Below are 12,179 nucleotides of genomic sequence, written 5' to 3'. Positions count from 1 at the left end.
CAACTCAATCAATAATGAAAGCACAAATGATATGTAAATATGCTTAGTGCTACTCAATCACGTATAAGTTTTCAGTTCAGATTTAGAGTATATACCCAAGCAATATTTGAAACACACTATGTAAATAATACAATATCATATCAGAGTTTCAAAATATGCTAAGCAAATTCAGGCAAACTAACTCAATAATAAATTCCAATATTCAAAGCACATTAGAGTTGTTTGAAGCACTAGCTTTTGAAAAGGATTTTTGAACACAAAAACTAGGTTTAGGTAACTTGCAACAACAATACAAGAACCTCAACCCTCAAAGTCTTTCCACTCTAGATTTATCAAATGAAATCGGTGGAAGAACTTTAATGCTGAACTCTCTCAGAAAATCAATCAAACAATAATGTAAATGAGAGTTCTAGCAATTGTGATTAAGCACACTAGCCTTAGAAGATACTCATAATGCTTTAGAGAAATCAAGAATGAAGAGTTTGTGAGTGTTTGGAAGTTGTATTTGGCTAATATAGGGTTTTGAAAGTTGAGAGAGTTTTGCCCTAATCAAGTTTGCTAATTTTTCATAATTATGACAAATGAATGAGTATTTATAGGCAATGAGGAATTTTTGACCGTTGGAGACCAAGTGGGTATAATTAAATTTGTTTAAAATACCATTAAGAATATTAACCCTATTTACCCCATTTAAAAATTCGATAAAAATATTTTAGCCTGCGAGGTTTGAGTGTTTAGCCAAAGGTTCAGGTGCCTGAACAGACATAGTAAAAAATTCAACTTTTAGAGGTTCGAGTGCCTGAAGGATGAGTCGATCAGCTGAAATAAAGTCAATAGCAATGTTCGATAATTCGGGTGCCCGAGCCTCCTTTTGAACGTAAACCTTCGGTCGCCCGAGTAGTTGAAAAGTGCCCTAACAGGCTTTCAGGTGCCCGAGGAAGGTACGTTCAAAGTAGGTTTGGGTGCCCGAAGACCAAGTCAACATGTTGACTGGTTCAATCGCCCGGGCTGCTTTACACGGCAAAGGTTCGGTCGCCCAAACCCTCTCAACTTTTCTCATTAAGTGCATTTTAGCCTTATTTTGATTCCCTTGATTAAGATAAGTGATGTAGGATACTTGTGTCCTTAGTGTAGGTACCTAAGGTCCAACTATGGTCGTTTTGAGCATACCTACCTACCATGTATGATGCAAATTATTACAAATCATACACGTGCACAAGTCATAATAAATTACATCCCAAAATGAAGAAATAATCAAATGAATACAAATTACAACACATAAATCTTCATTCTTTGGCGCGAGCACTACACGTCATCATGATATGTCTTTTAGTCCTGAAGGATGCACAAGGTGAACCTGCATGCAATTCTCAGTACAACCATTAGTAGCAAGAGTATTTGTCATAATCAAAACTGGGTGTGATCTATAAGGTCAACATATATACGAATATTCATTTTTTTTTTCAAAAAAGGTGGTGACGTAAAGCTAATGTCACTGTAGAACAAAACCTTAAATCCTTTTCCTATACTCTAGTATCGTTTTCGTTGCACTCTAAATTCTACAGAACCTAGCAACCTAGGCTCTGATACCAAACTATAACAACCTGCTTATTTTACCATATATTTTTTTCCTTTCCATAGTAATATTCTATATAATAACCTTGGCAAATCATAATCAACCTGGTAAATCATAATCCACCTGAACCCAAGGGTACTAGGGGTATACCTGAAATACAATACTAATACCTAAGCAGCAGGAAATGTAAAATCATATACATATCAAATTGTCCAACCAATACAATACCAGAGTCTTACCACAACTATCATGTACATACACATATCTCAAAACATCCAAAAGTGGCATAGGGTCACCACCCAAAAATCTGTCAAACTCTAGCAACAAGACTTATCATTCAGACAAGGTAAAACAATTGAACTCTAACACTGTGGAGCTTTATCTGCTATTCTATTTAGGGCTCCTGAAATGTTTATATAATTTGGGGTGAGACACCTGTCAGTAAAGGAAATAAACTAATATCAATGTGTGGCAACATGAGTAATTTCATGATATACATATAACAGTATAAAAATAAATCATACTTATTAAATCTACCTGTATCATATCTATGGAAAACACGTTTTATCATATCATGGTATAACATACTGAATTTCTATTCGTATAAATCATCTCATATAACTGTACATAAGAACACCCTGGATGGTTAGTTGGCTAGTGTCATGTCTTACCCCCACATGACTAGGTTGTGCGGCCCGAAGGCGAGACCTAGCAATGGCTGGCCGACCATGCTAGATCAAACAAAAGTCTGTAAGTACGATGGGTCTGCCCCTCCTAGTGCGGACACCAGAGGGACACCTGCGCTACAATAAAACACATTGACTGCCGATCTCCCACTACCCCGTACGGCAAGCGATAGCACTAACATAATCATGATCGTGATCATATAGTTACGGTACCGTACTTCGTGAAAGCCTAAACCAAGCCAACCAGGTTCTGATAATATATAACATATTTCTAAATAATGATACATGGCTATTTCATAATAATATCTATCATGTTAATATCTTCATATAACTTTGCATAATATATCATATAAAATTTGCGGCCCTTACGCCGACATTTTGTATTTTATAAATCACGACCTGTACGCCGATATTGCATATCATATAAAATCCTCGGCTTGTACACTGATATATCATATAAAAACATCGGCTCGTATGCCGACATATCATATATAAAAATCTTGGCCCGTACGCCGACATATCATATATAAAAATCTCGGCCCGTACACCAATATATCATATAAAAACCTCTACCCGTACGCCTACATATCATATAAAATCCTTCATTTGAAAATCCCTATATCATTTTAACATTTTCTCAAAAGTAGTAAAAATATACTTATTTGTAAACATAATATTCCATCATCATTATTTTCTATGGTAAAATTTTACTCATGCCACACAAAAGAGGTATTAATCATATTTCTAATCAACAACATTATTTCCAACATAATTCTACAACATACATATTTATCTGAAATTAAATGTTGTAAAATAATAAATACATTTTCATAAAATTCTGACTTAGTTTATCCCCTTACTTGACTTCTAAAAAGCCCCTACAATGTCTAGTTTTACACCCGAAGGGTTCCCCGTTCAACACCATGAAAACAACATCTCCCTGAACAAAACTTCAGTATTTCTTCGACTACTACATTTTCTACAATTGTAGGAAAGCCAAATGTTAAATAAAAAACCATACCTTGAACTTGGGATAGAGTCCAAGTTAGCCCCACCAACTATCCACTCCAGCAGACTTGAAAAAAACTTTTCCAGGAGTGTTGTGGTGGCAATGGATCGTCGAACCGGTAAGAAACCGGCCCAAAATCTTAGAGAGAAGGAAAAGGGGAGGAATAAGAGAAAGAAAGAGAGAGAAAGAGAGAGAGAGAGAGAGAGAGAGAGAGAGAAGGAGAGAGAGAGAGAGAGAGAGAGAGAGGAGAGAGAGAGAGAGAGAGAGAAGGAGAGAGAGTGAGTAATTCTTCATGAAATTTTCTGCAAAAAAAAATCGAATTTAGGCTATTTATACACCAGCACTTGTCGACGAGCCACGTCACTTCGTTGACGAGGCCACGAAAGAAGTTCGTCAATGAATGCTTATTCCTCGTCAATGAAATTCAGAACTGAAAATAGTCTCTCGGTAACTTCTCGTCAACGATCCCAATAAGCCACTTCGTCAACGAACGCGAACTGTGACCCCTTTTACAATTTCCTTTCCCTCCTTTTATTATTTAAATATCATAATTCTTTGGGTCTTTACAATGTTGCTTGTGTATGTTAATACAACCATGTAAATGTATGAGAGCTGAAAATCGTGTTAGCAGATTCTAACGCATTTCTATGTGGACTAACTTATGACAGTTAAAAGGAGTTGTGTTAGCAGATTTTAGCGCATTTCTATGCAGACTAATTAATGACGGCTAAAGAGCAATTGTAGTATGAATGAATGAAATGAAAATGGAATGAAAATGCAATGAAATGAGAATGGAATGAAATATAAAATGTGAACAATGTAAATGGCAAAGAGTCACTTAAAGTAAAATGAAATGAAATTTTAAAGCTATGAATATGAACAGATGTGAATGATTGAATAATGACAGAAAGAAAAATGTATTCTGATATTAGAAGTATTTTTGCAAATAGAATATGTTACAACTGGGGCGGGGCATACTCTTCGCCCGAGGGCTTGCTGAGAAAGGTGAGTGCGATAGTAGTATTAGATGTAGCACTAGGCTGCATAACGCACTAGGGCAAAGGGAACCTACTTGTATGAGCGAGTAGATTTCCCTATCCTTGGGACCTTCGCTGGTAAACCTTTGTTTGAACTGTGTGAGTACAAGATCAATCTAACACTAGAGGGCTTACTGAGTAAGGTGAGTGCCCTGATATGCTTTAGTAGTGACCTTCGGGTTGCCAAATGTATCAGAGCAGAGGGGTGCTACTTGTATGTGTGGGTAATCACCCCTATCCTTGGGTAATCTCGTGGGTTAAATCTTTTGCATGACATTGATTAGGTTCAGAAAATGATTTTAAGAAATTATGTTAACGATTTTCAAATGTTAAATATTATGTTATTATATAAACTCATGTTAGCCACATGCTGTTTTAATATATTGTTTCTTCCCTTACTGAGATGTGTCTAACCCAAATATAAATGTATCTTTTTCAGGACCTCCTCGAGATCGAGCTTAGAGAGCTCGAGGTTTTATAGCATTTTTGGAATATATAAGAAAAATGGTATAAACATTTTAATGATGTTTTTAGGAATGTAAATATTTTATGTTTTAAGTCTTTTGGATTTTATGGATGGTGGGAACATACTAGTGTTTGTGAATAATGAATGTTTTTGGAGATATGTGTAAATATGAGAATACAGGTGATAATTGGTTATTATGGGTTATGGATGGAAATAGTAAACTCTGGTATTTATTTTTATGATTGAGGATCTTGGTTATGTTTTTCGCTGCGTACATGATATTTATTTATGGATTATTAGGATTTAATCAGGTATAACGCACCAAATCAGGTTTATGGGTTCAAGGCATTACATAGAAGATCTTCTCAACAACATGTATCAAATAAGAGGGATATTGATTATTTACTTCTTACAGATGGAGGAGAACCCAAATGCTATGATGAAGCATGTCAAGCGGGAGATTCGAGCAAGTGGGAGCTTGCAATGAAGGATGAGATGAAGTCCCTTAACTCCAACAAAACGTGGGAACTAGTTAAGTTGCTCAAAGGTAAAAAGGCTCTTCACAACAAGTGGGTGTACAGGATCAAAGAGGAGCATGATGAATTCAGGAGATACAAAGCCCGATTGGTAGTCAAAGACTTCGAGTAGAAGGAAGGAATTGACTACACTGAAATTTTTGCATCAGTTATGAAGTTAACAGCCATTATATCAATCTTGAACATTGTTGCCTCAGAGGGTTTACATCTCAAGCAGTTGGATGTGATGACAACATTTCTTCACACCGATCTTGATGAGGAGATTTACATGCACCAACTAGAAGAATTCTTAGTAAAAGGTAAAGAGGTGTGTGCCAATTGAAAAAGAGCTTGTATGGTCTCAAACAAGCTCTTAGGTAATGGTACAGAAAATTTGATAGCTTTGTGCGCAGAAAAGATTTTCATAAGTACAATGCCAACCATTGTTGCTACTTCAAAGGGTATCATTCTAGTTATATCATACTATTACTATATGTTGATGACATGTTAGTTGCAGGACTAGATATAGGAGAAATCGGGAAATTGAAGCAGCAAATGTCAGAGGAGTTTGACATGAAGGACTTGGGTTCAGCCAAGCATATACTTGGAAATTGAAGCAGCAAGTGTCAGAGGATTTTGACATGAAGGACTTGGGTTCAGCCAAGAAGATACTTGGGATACAGAGATAAGTAACAGGGAACATTGCGGTTATCTCAATCGGAGTATATTAGCCGTGTTTTACAGAGATTCAACATGAGCAGCGCGGAGGCAGTAAATACGCCATTGGTCAGTCACTTTCGTCTCTCCAAGGATCAGGCTCCATAGACAGATGAAGAGAAGGACTTCATAGCTAAGGTACCTTATGCTTCCACCATTGGAAGTCTCATGTATGTCATGGTTGGTACTAAACCAAACATTAGTCAAGTAGTGAGAGCTATCAGCAGGTTTATATCAAATCCAGGGAAGACTCACTAGGAAGCAGTGAAGTGGATTTTGAGATATCTGCGAGGCAGTATTAATAAGTGCCTATGTTTCAGCAAAGGAGATTTGAAAATTTGAGGATATGTTGATGTCAATTTTGCAGGTGAAATTGATCATTGCAAAAGTACCACCAAATATGTGTTCATTGTTGGCACAACAATTGTTAGTTGGATGTCACGGATACAAAAGATTGTTGTTTTATCCACTACAGAAGCTGAGTATAGAGTAGTGACAGAAGTCGGTAAAGAGATGATTTGGCTTCAACGTTTGTTAACAAAGCTCGGAATAAAGCAAGAAAGAAATGTTTTGCATAGTGATAGTCCGAGTGCGATACATCTGGCAAAGAATTCTACATTTCATTCCAGAACCAAACACATTGGATTATGTTATCATTTCGTTAGATCTTTGTTAGAAGATGGAGTGTTGACATTGGAAGTAGCAAGAATCCGACAGATATGTTGACAAAGGTGATGGCTACAGAGAAGCTGAAGTTGTGCTCAAATTCAGTTGGTCTTTATACTTGAAGATAGATTTGAGCACATCATTATCTATATACTGGTTGAGATAGTATCTCCGTCTCCAAGTGGGAGATTGTTATGCTGAAATGGAAATGGAGAAAATGAAAATGCCTTAAAGAGGATGAGCTGCAGTCGTGTACCAAATTCATTCCATAAAAAACACAATTACCACGTGCTAAAATATTCCATTAAATACCATGTGCTCATTATCCCATTAGAGTGCAATAACTCATTTCCTTCTACATATATATATATATATATATATATATATATATATATCCTATGTATCTTTAAATAAGAACATTTGTGTTGTGTGAAGTGTGCAAGTGAAGTGAGTGAGCGAGGAGTGTGAGAGTGCTGAACGAGAGAGAGAGAGAAAGAGAGAGAGAGAGAGAGAGAGAGAGAGAGAGAGAGAGAGAGGTATGAGAAGAATTGAGTTGAGTGTGTGTCTCTTCCTCTTGTTTTTCTCCCAGGTTATAGTATATTTGGTGTGCTCCGTGGACGTAGGTCATATTAGACCAAACCACGTAAATCAAGTGTTTATATTTTGTGTGCTAGCTTTGCTTGTGTGTGTGATTATTGTTCCTAGATCACTTACAAGGGGAACACGATGGTGGCCTCAAATCTCAATTCTAAGATACTGGACAGGGGGCTCTGATTTGGCGACTTTGCTCCGATTTGGCGACTTTGCTCCGATCTGGCTCTGATACCACTTGTTAAGGATCAATGAACAACAATCACACACAAGAAAAATAAATATACAAGATTATAACACCATATTTAAGAAATTCTGCTATGAGCATGGTATCAGGATGGAAAGAACAATGCCAAGTGCACCTCAGCACAATGGCGTAGCCGAGTAGATGAACTGATCATTGACTGAAAGAGCCAGAATCATGGGTATGCAGTCAGGCTTACCAAAGTAGTTCTAGGCAGAAATAATCAACATAGCAGCATACTTGATTAACAAGAGTCCATTAGTACCATTGGACCACAATCTACTAGAATAGGTATGGAGCGGAAAAGAGTTGAGACTTTCACATTTGAAAGTTTTTGGTTGTGTTGCATATGTGCATATCAGTGATCATATCAGAAACAAGTTTGATCCAAAGTCTCGGAAATACACCTTCATCGGTAACGTTGGAGATGAGTATGGGTATCGCATTTGAGATGATGAAAACAAGAAGGTGTTCAGAAGTAGAAATGTGATCTTTAATGAAAAGGTGATGTACAAAGACAAACACACAACATAACCCACAAAACTAGTTCAGAATGAAACAACCTATGTAGATTTGGATGATGTTTTAAAAGGTGTTGAGACACGATAGCGAAACATGAAGAATCCTCAGGCAGAGGAGACACAATAGCAAATCGCCGAGAATCCTCAGGCAGAGGAACTTGTGGAGTAGATTGTCGCACCACCGCCTCTTACTCTAGCTCCGGGGCTTAGGAGAACTTCTCGACTGCATGTACCTAATAAGAGGTATATGGATTATTTACTTCTTATAGATGGAGGAGAACCCGAATGCTATGATGAAGCATGTCAAGTAGGAGATTCGAGCAAATGGGAGCTTGCAATGAAGGACAGATAAAGTCCCTCAACTCCAACAAAACGTGGGAACTAGCTAAGTTGCCCAAAGGTAAGAAAGCTCTTCACAATAAGTGGGTGTACAAGATAAAAAATGAGCATGATAGATCCAGGAGATACAAAGCCCGATTGGTAGTCAAAGGCTTTGAGCAGAAGGAAGGAATTGACTACACTGACATTTTTGCATCGGTTGTGAAGTTAACAACCATTAGATCAGTCTTAAGCATTGTTGCCTCAAAAGGTCTACATCTCAAGCAGTTGGATGTGAAGACAACATTTCTTCACGGTGATTTTGATGGGGAGATTTACATGCACCAACTAGAAGGATTCTCAATAAAAGGTAAAGAGGATCTTGTGTGCAGATTGAAGAAGAGCTTGTATGGTCTCAAACAAGCTCTCAAGTAATGGTACAGAAAATTTGACAGCTTTATGCACAGGAAAGGTTTTTCAGAAGTGCAATGCCAACCACTGTTGCTGCTTCAAGAGGTATTAGTCTAGTTATATCATTCTGTTAGCTTTTTTGAGTCCGATCTCAATTTTGATGCTGACAAACCACTAGTATCTTATGTGTGTATTTAGTGTTTGAACAAGTTATCATTCCAGCACGAACATAAGATACCGCAAAATGGAAGCTAGCAGGGACATAAAGCTCACATACTCCTGGTGAATTCCATTGAAAATGAAAAGCAAGAGAAGAAGACATTTTGATTTTAATTTGTATATGCATTTAATTTTTATATCTGGGTCTATAATAATGCATGCATCTGCATGATATGTCTTGTATGCTCAGAAATGTCATAGACTGACCATAGGGACTAAATGACTTTAAGGCATCCTTCAGTCGACCGAGGCGAGGATGTAGGCAGTATTGACCGAACCTCATTAACAAATCTGTGTGTCATTCTCTCTCTATCTTATTTAAATTCCTACATTTAAATTTCAGTATGTGTATGCTTGTACATGTTTTGTTATAACCATATTACATGCACACAAAACTAATTTAAATGAGATTTGCAGCACCCATGTATGTATGCACACACTGATAACTTAATCGTTGTACGTACACGTTTTCAATATTGAATGGGATATGAACTGTGGTGAATCGGTGTAATTGTTTAAATTAGCAAAAAATGTTTTAAAACCCAATTCGCCCCACCTCATGGGATCACACTAATTCCAACACATTTTATTGCTATATGTTGATGACGTGTTAGTTGCAGGACTAGATATAGAAGAGATCAAGAAATTGAAGCAACAAATGTTAGAGGAGTTTGACATGAAGGACTTGAGTTCAGAAAAGCAGATACTTGAGATGTGGATCTCCAGGGATAAGCAATAAGGAACATTGCGGTTACCTTAGTCAGAGTATATTAGCCGTGTTTTATAGAGATTCAACATGAGTAGCTCCAAAGCAATAAATACATCACTGGCCAGTCACTTCCACCTCTCCAAGGATTAGGCTCCCCAGACAGATGAAGAGAAGGACTTCACGGCTAAGGTACCTTATGCCTCAACTATTAGAAGTCTTATGTACGTCATGGTTGGTACCAGACCAGACATTGATCAAGCAGTAGGAGCTGTCAAGAGGTTCATGTCAAATCCAAGGAAAACTCACTGGGAAGCAGTGAAGTGGACCTTGAGATATCTATGTGGTACTATTGATAAGTGCCTATGTTTTGGAAAAGGAGACTTGAAAATTCAAGGGTATGTTGATACTGATTTTGTTCATGAAGTTGATCACCGCAGAAGCACCACCGGATATGTGTTCACTATTGGTACAACAACTATTAGTTGGATGTCATAGATATAGAAGATTGTTGTCCTATCCACTACAGAAGCTGAGTACGTAGTAGTGAAAAAAGCTAGTAAAAAGATGATTTGGCTTCAAGGTTTGTTGACAAAACTCGGAATAAAGTAGGAGAGAAATGTTTTGCACAGTGACAGTCAGAGTGCGATACATCTGGCAAAGAACTCTACATTTCATTCCAGAACCAAATACATTGGATTAAGTTATCACTTCCTCAGATATTTATTAGAGGATGGAGTGTTGACACTTGAAAAAATCTAAGGTAGCAAGAATCCAGCATATATCTTGACAAAGGTGGTTACTACAGAGAAGCTGAAGTTGTGTTCAACTTCAGTTGGTCTTCATACTTGAAGACAGATTTGAGCACATCATTTATCTATATACTGGTTGAGATGGTGTTTCCGTCTCCAAGTGAGAGATTGTTAAGAAAATATGGAAATTGAGAATTAAATTATGAGACTTAATGGCCCTGATGAGGATGAGCTACAGATGAGAATGAGCCGCGGAGGAGCCAACTTTCATGTGCTAGAATGAGAATACCACGTGCTAATTCATCCCATTAAACCGTTAAACCTAATAAATCCCTTCCTTTACTATTCATTCCATGCTTGTTGGGACCAGAGGAGCCCATGGGTGGGCTTGATACACATGGGTGAACACCAACTTGACCCAAAAGCCTAAGCCTATTGGGTCTTGGGCCCAACCATGTATATAAGCACCCATCATCCACTCAAATTTTTTCATTGTGGGACAAACTCACAAATGGAATTCTCAACAATCTCCCCCTCACTTGTGAGTTCCAACTGCCCCCCCTTGAATGGAAATCATCTCCCTTATGGGAGTAAGCTCAATTCCTTAACAGTTGCTCAAGTGGGCCTTACCACTGGCGCCTTATGTGTGTCGAATTGCATTCTACGTGCCTTTGAACCAATCTTACCTCTCATGTCTTAACCCTATTCGGATCCATCCCCAACTTAGAAAATCCTTATTGACCTCGGCAACACACTTGGTCCTCTAACTATTGGTACGTTAGGAGAATTAGCTTCACGTCTTGACTTTTTACGATGTCGCTCACCTAGAGTTACAAACTGTTGGCTCTAATACCACTTGTTGGGACCGGAGGAGCCAATGGGTGGGCTTGATACATATGAGTGAACACTAACTTAACCTAAAAGCTTAAGCCTATTGGGTCTTGGGCTTAACCATGTATATAAACACCCATCATCCACTCAAATTTTTTGAATGTGAGACAAATTCACAAATGAAATTTTCAATAGAGAGGAGGGCGAAATCATTTTCTAAAAGGGACAAGTGACAAGTTGAAATGCATTTAAAGTTTTAAAAAAAAATAAAAAAAGAAAGAGGGACATGTGTCAAGCTAAAATTCAATGTTTTAAGAAAATGAGAAAAAAATGGTGAAACCATTTTTTTTTTTATTTTAAAAAAAGACATGTGGCTAACTAACATGCACAAATTTCTGATAAAAGAAAAAGAAAAAGAAAAGAAAGGGAGAAACCATTAGAAGAAAATAAGGAAAATTTGGCAAGTCATGAGAATCCGGTATGTACCAACCTCAATTTTAATTACATTAGGCATTTTTATTGAAAAAGAAAAAAGGAAAACCATTTAAAAAAATAGGGACATGTGCAAGGAAAAAAAAAGGAAAATAATAAAAAATGAAAGAGGGACACGTGTCAAGCTAGAATCCATCGCACTTAATTATAATATAAGAATAGATTACACATATAAAAGTCATTTGTAGTCCTAATTTTGAATGGTAAGATAAATGGTCGATCTCAAATTCGAAGAGAACATTATAATTTTCCAAAATTAAATGGTTCTAAATCATTCCAACTTTCAAAACAAATAACTAAAATTTTCCAATTCGCAAAATCAAGTACTCAAAATGTGAATTTTGATTTTTGAAACTAATTCTAAGTTCAAAAATAAATTGGGATCTTTAGAAATTGAACAATTTGAGTTAGTTCTTATCTTG

The sequence above is a fragment of the Malania oleifera genome, chromosome 7 (genome assembly GCF_029873635.1).
Source record: "Malania oleifera isolate guangnan ecotype guangnan chromosome 7, ASM2987363v1, whole genome shotgun sequence".
Classification (NCBI taxonomy): domain Eukaryota; kingdom Viridiplantae; phylum Streptophyta; class Magnoliopsida; order Santalales; family Ximeniaceae; genus Malania; species Malania oleifera.
Note: the sequence above shows the minus strand (reverse complement) of the source record.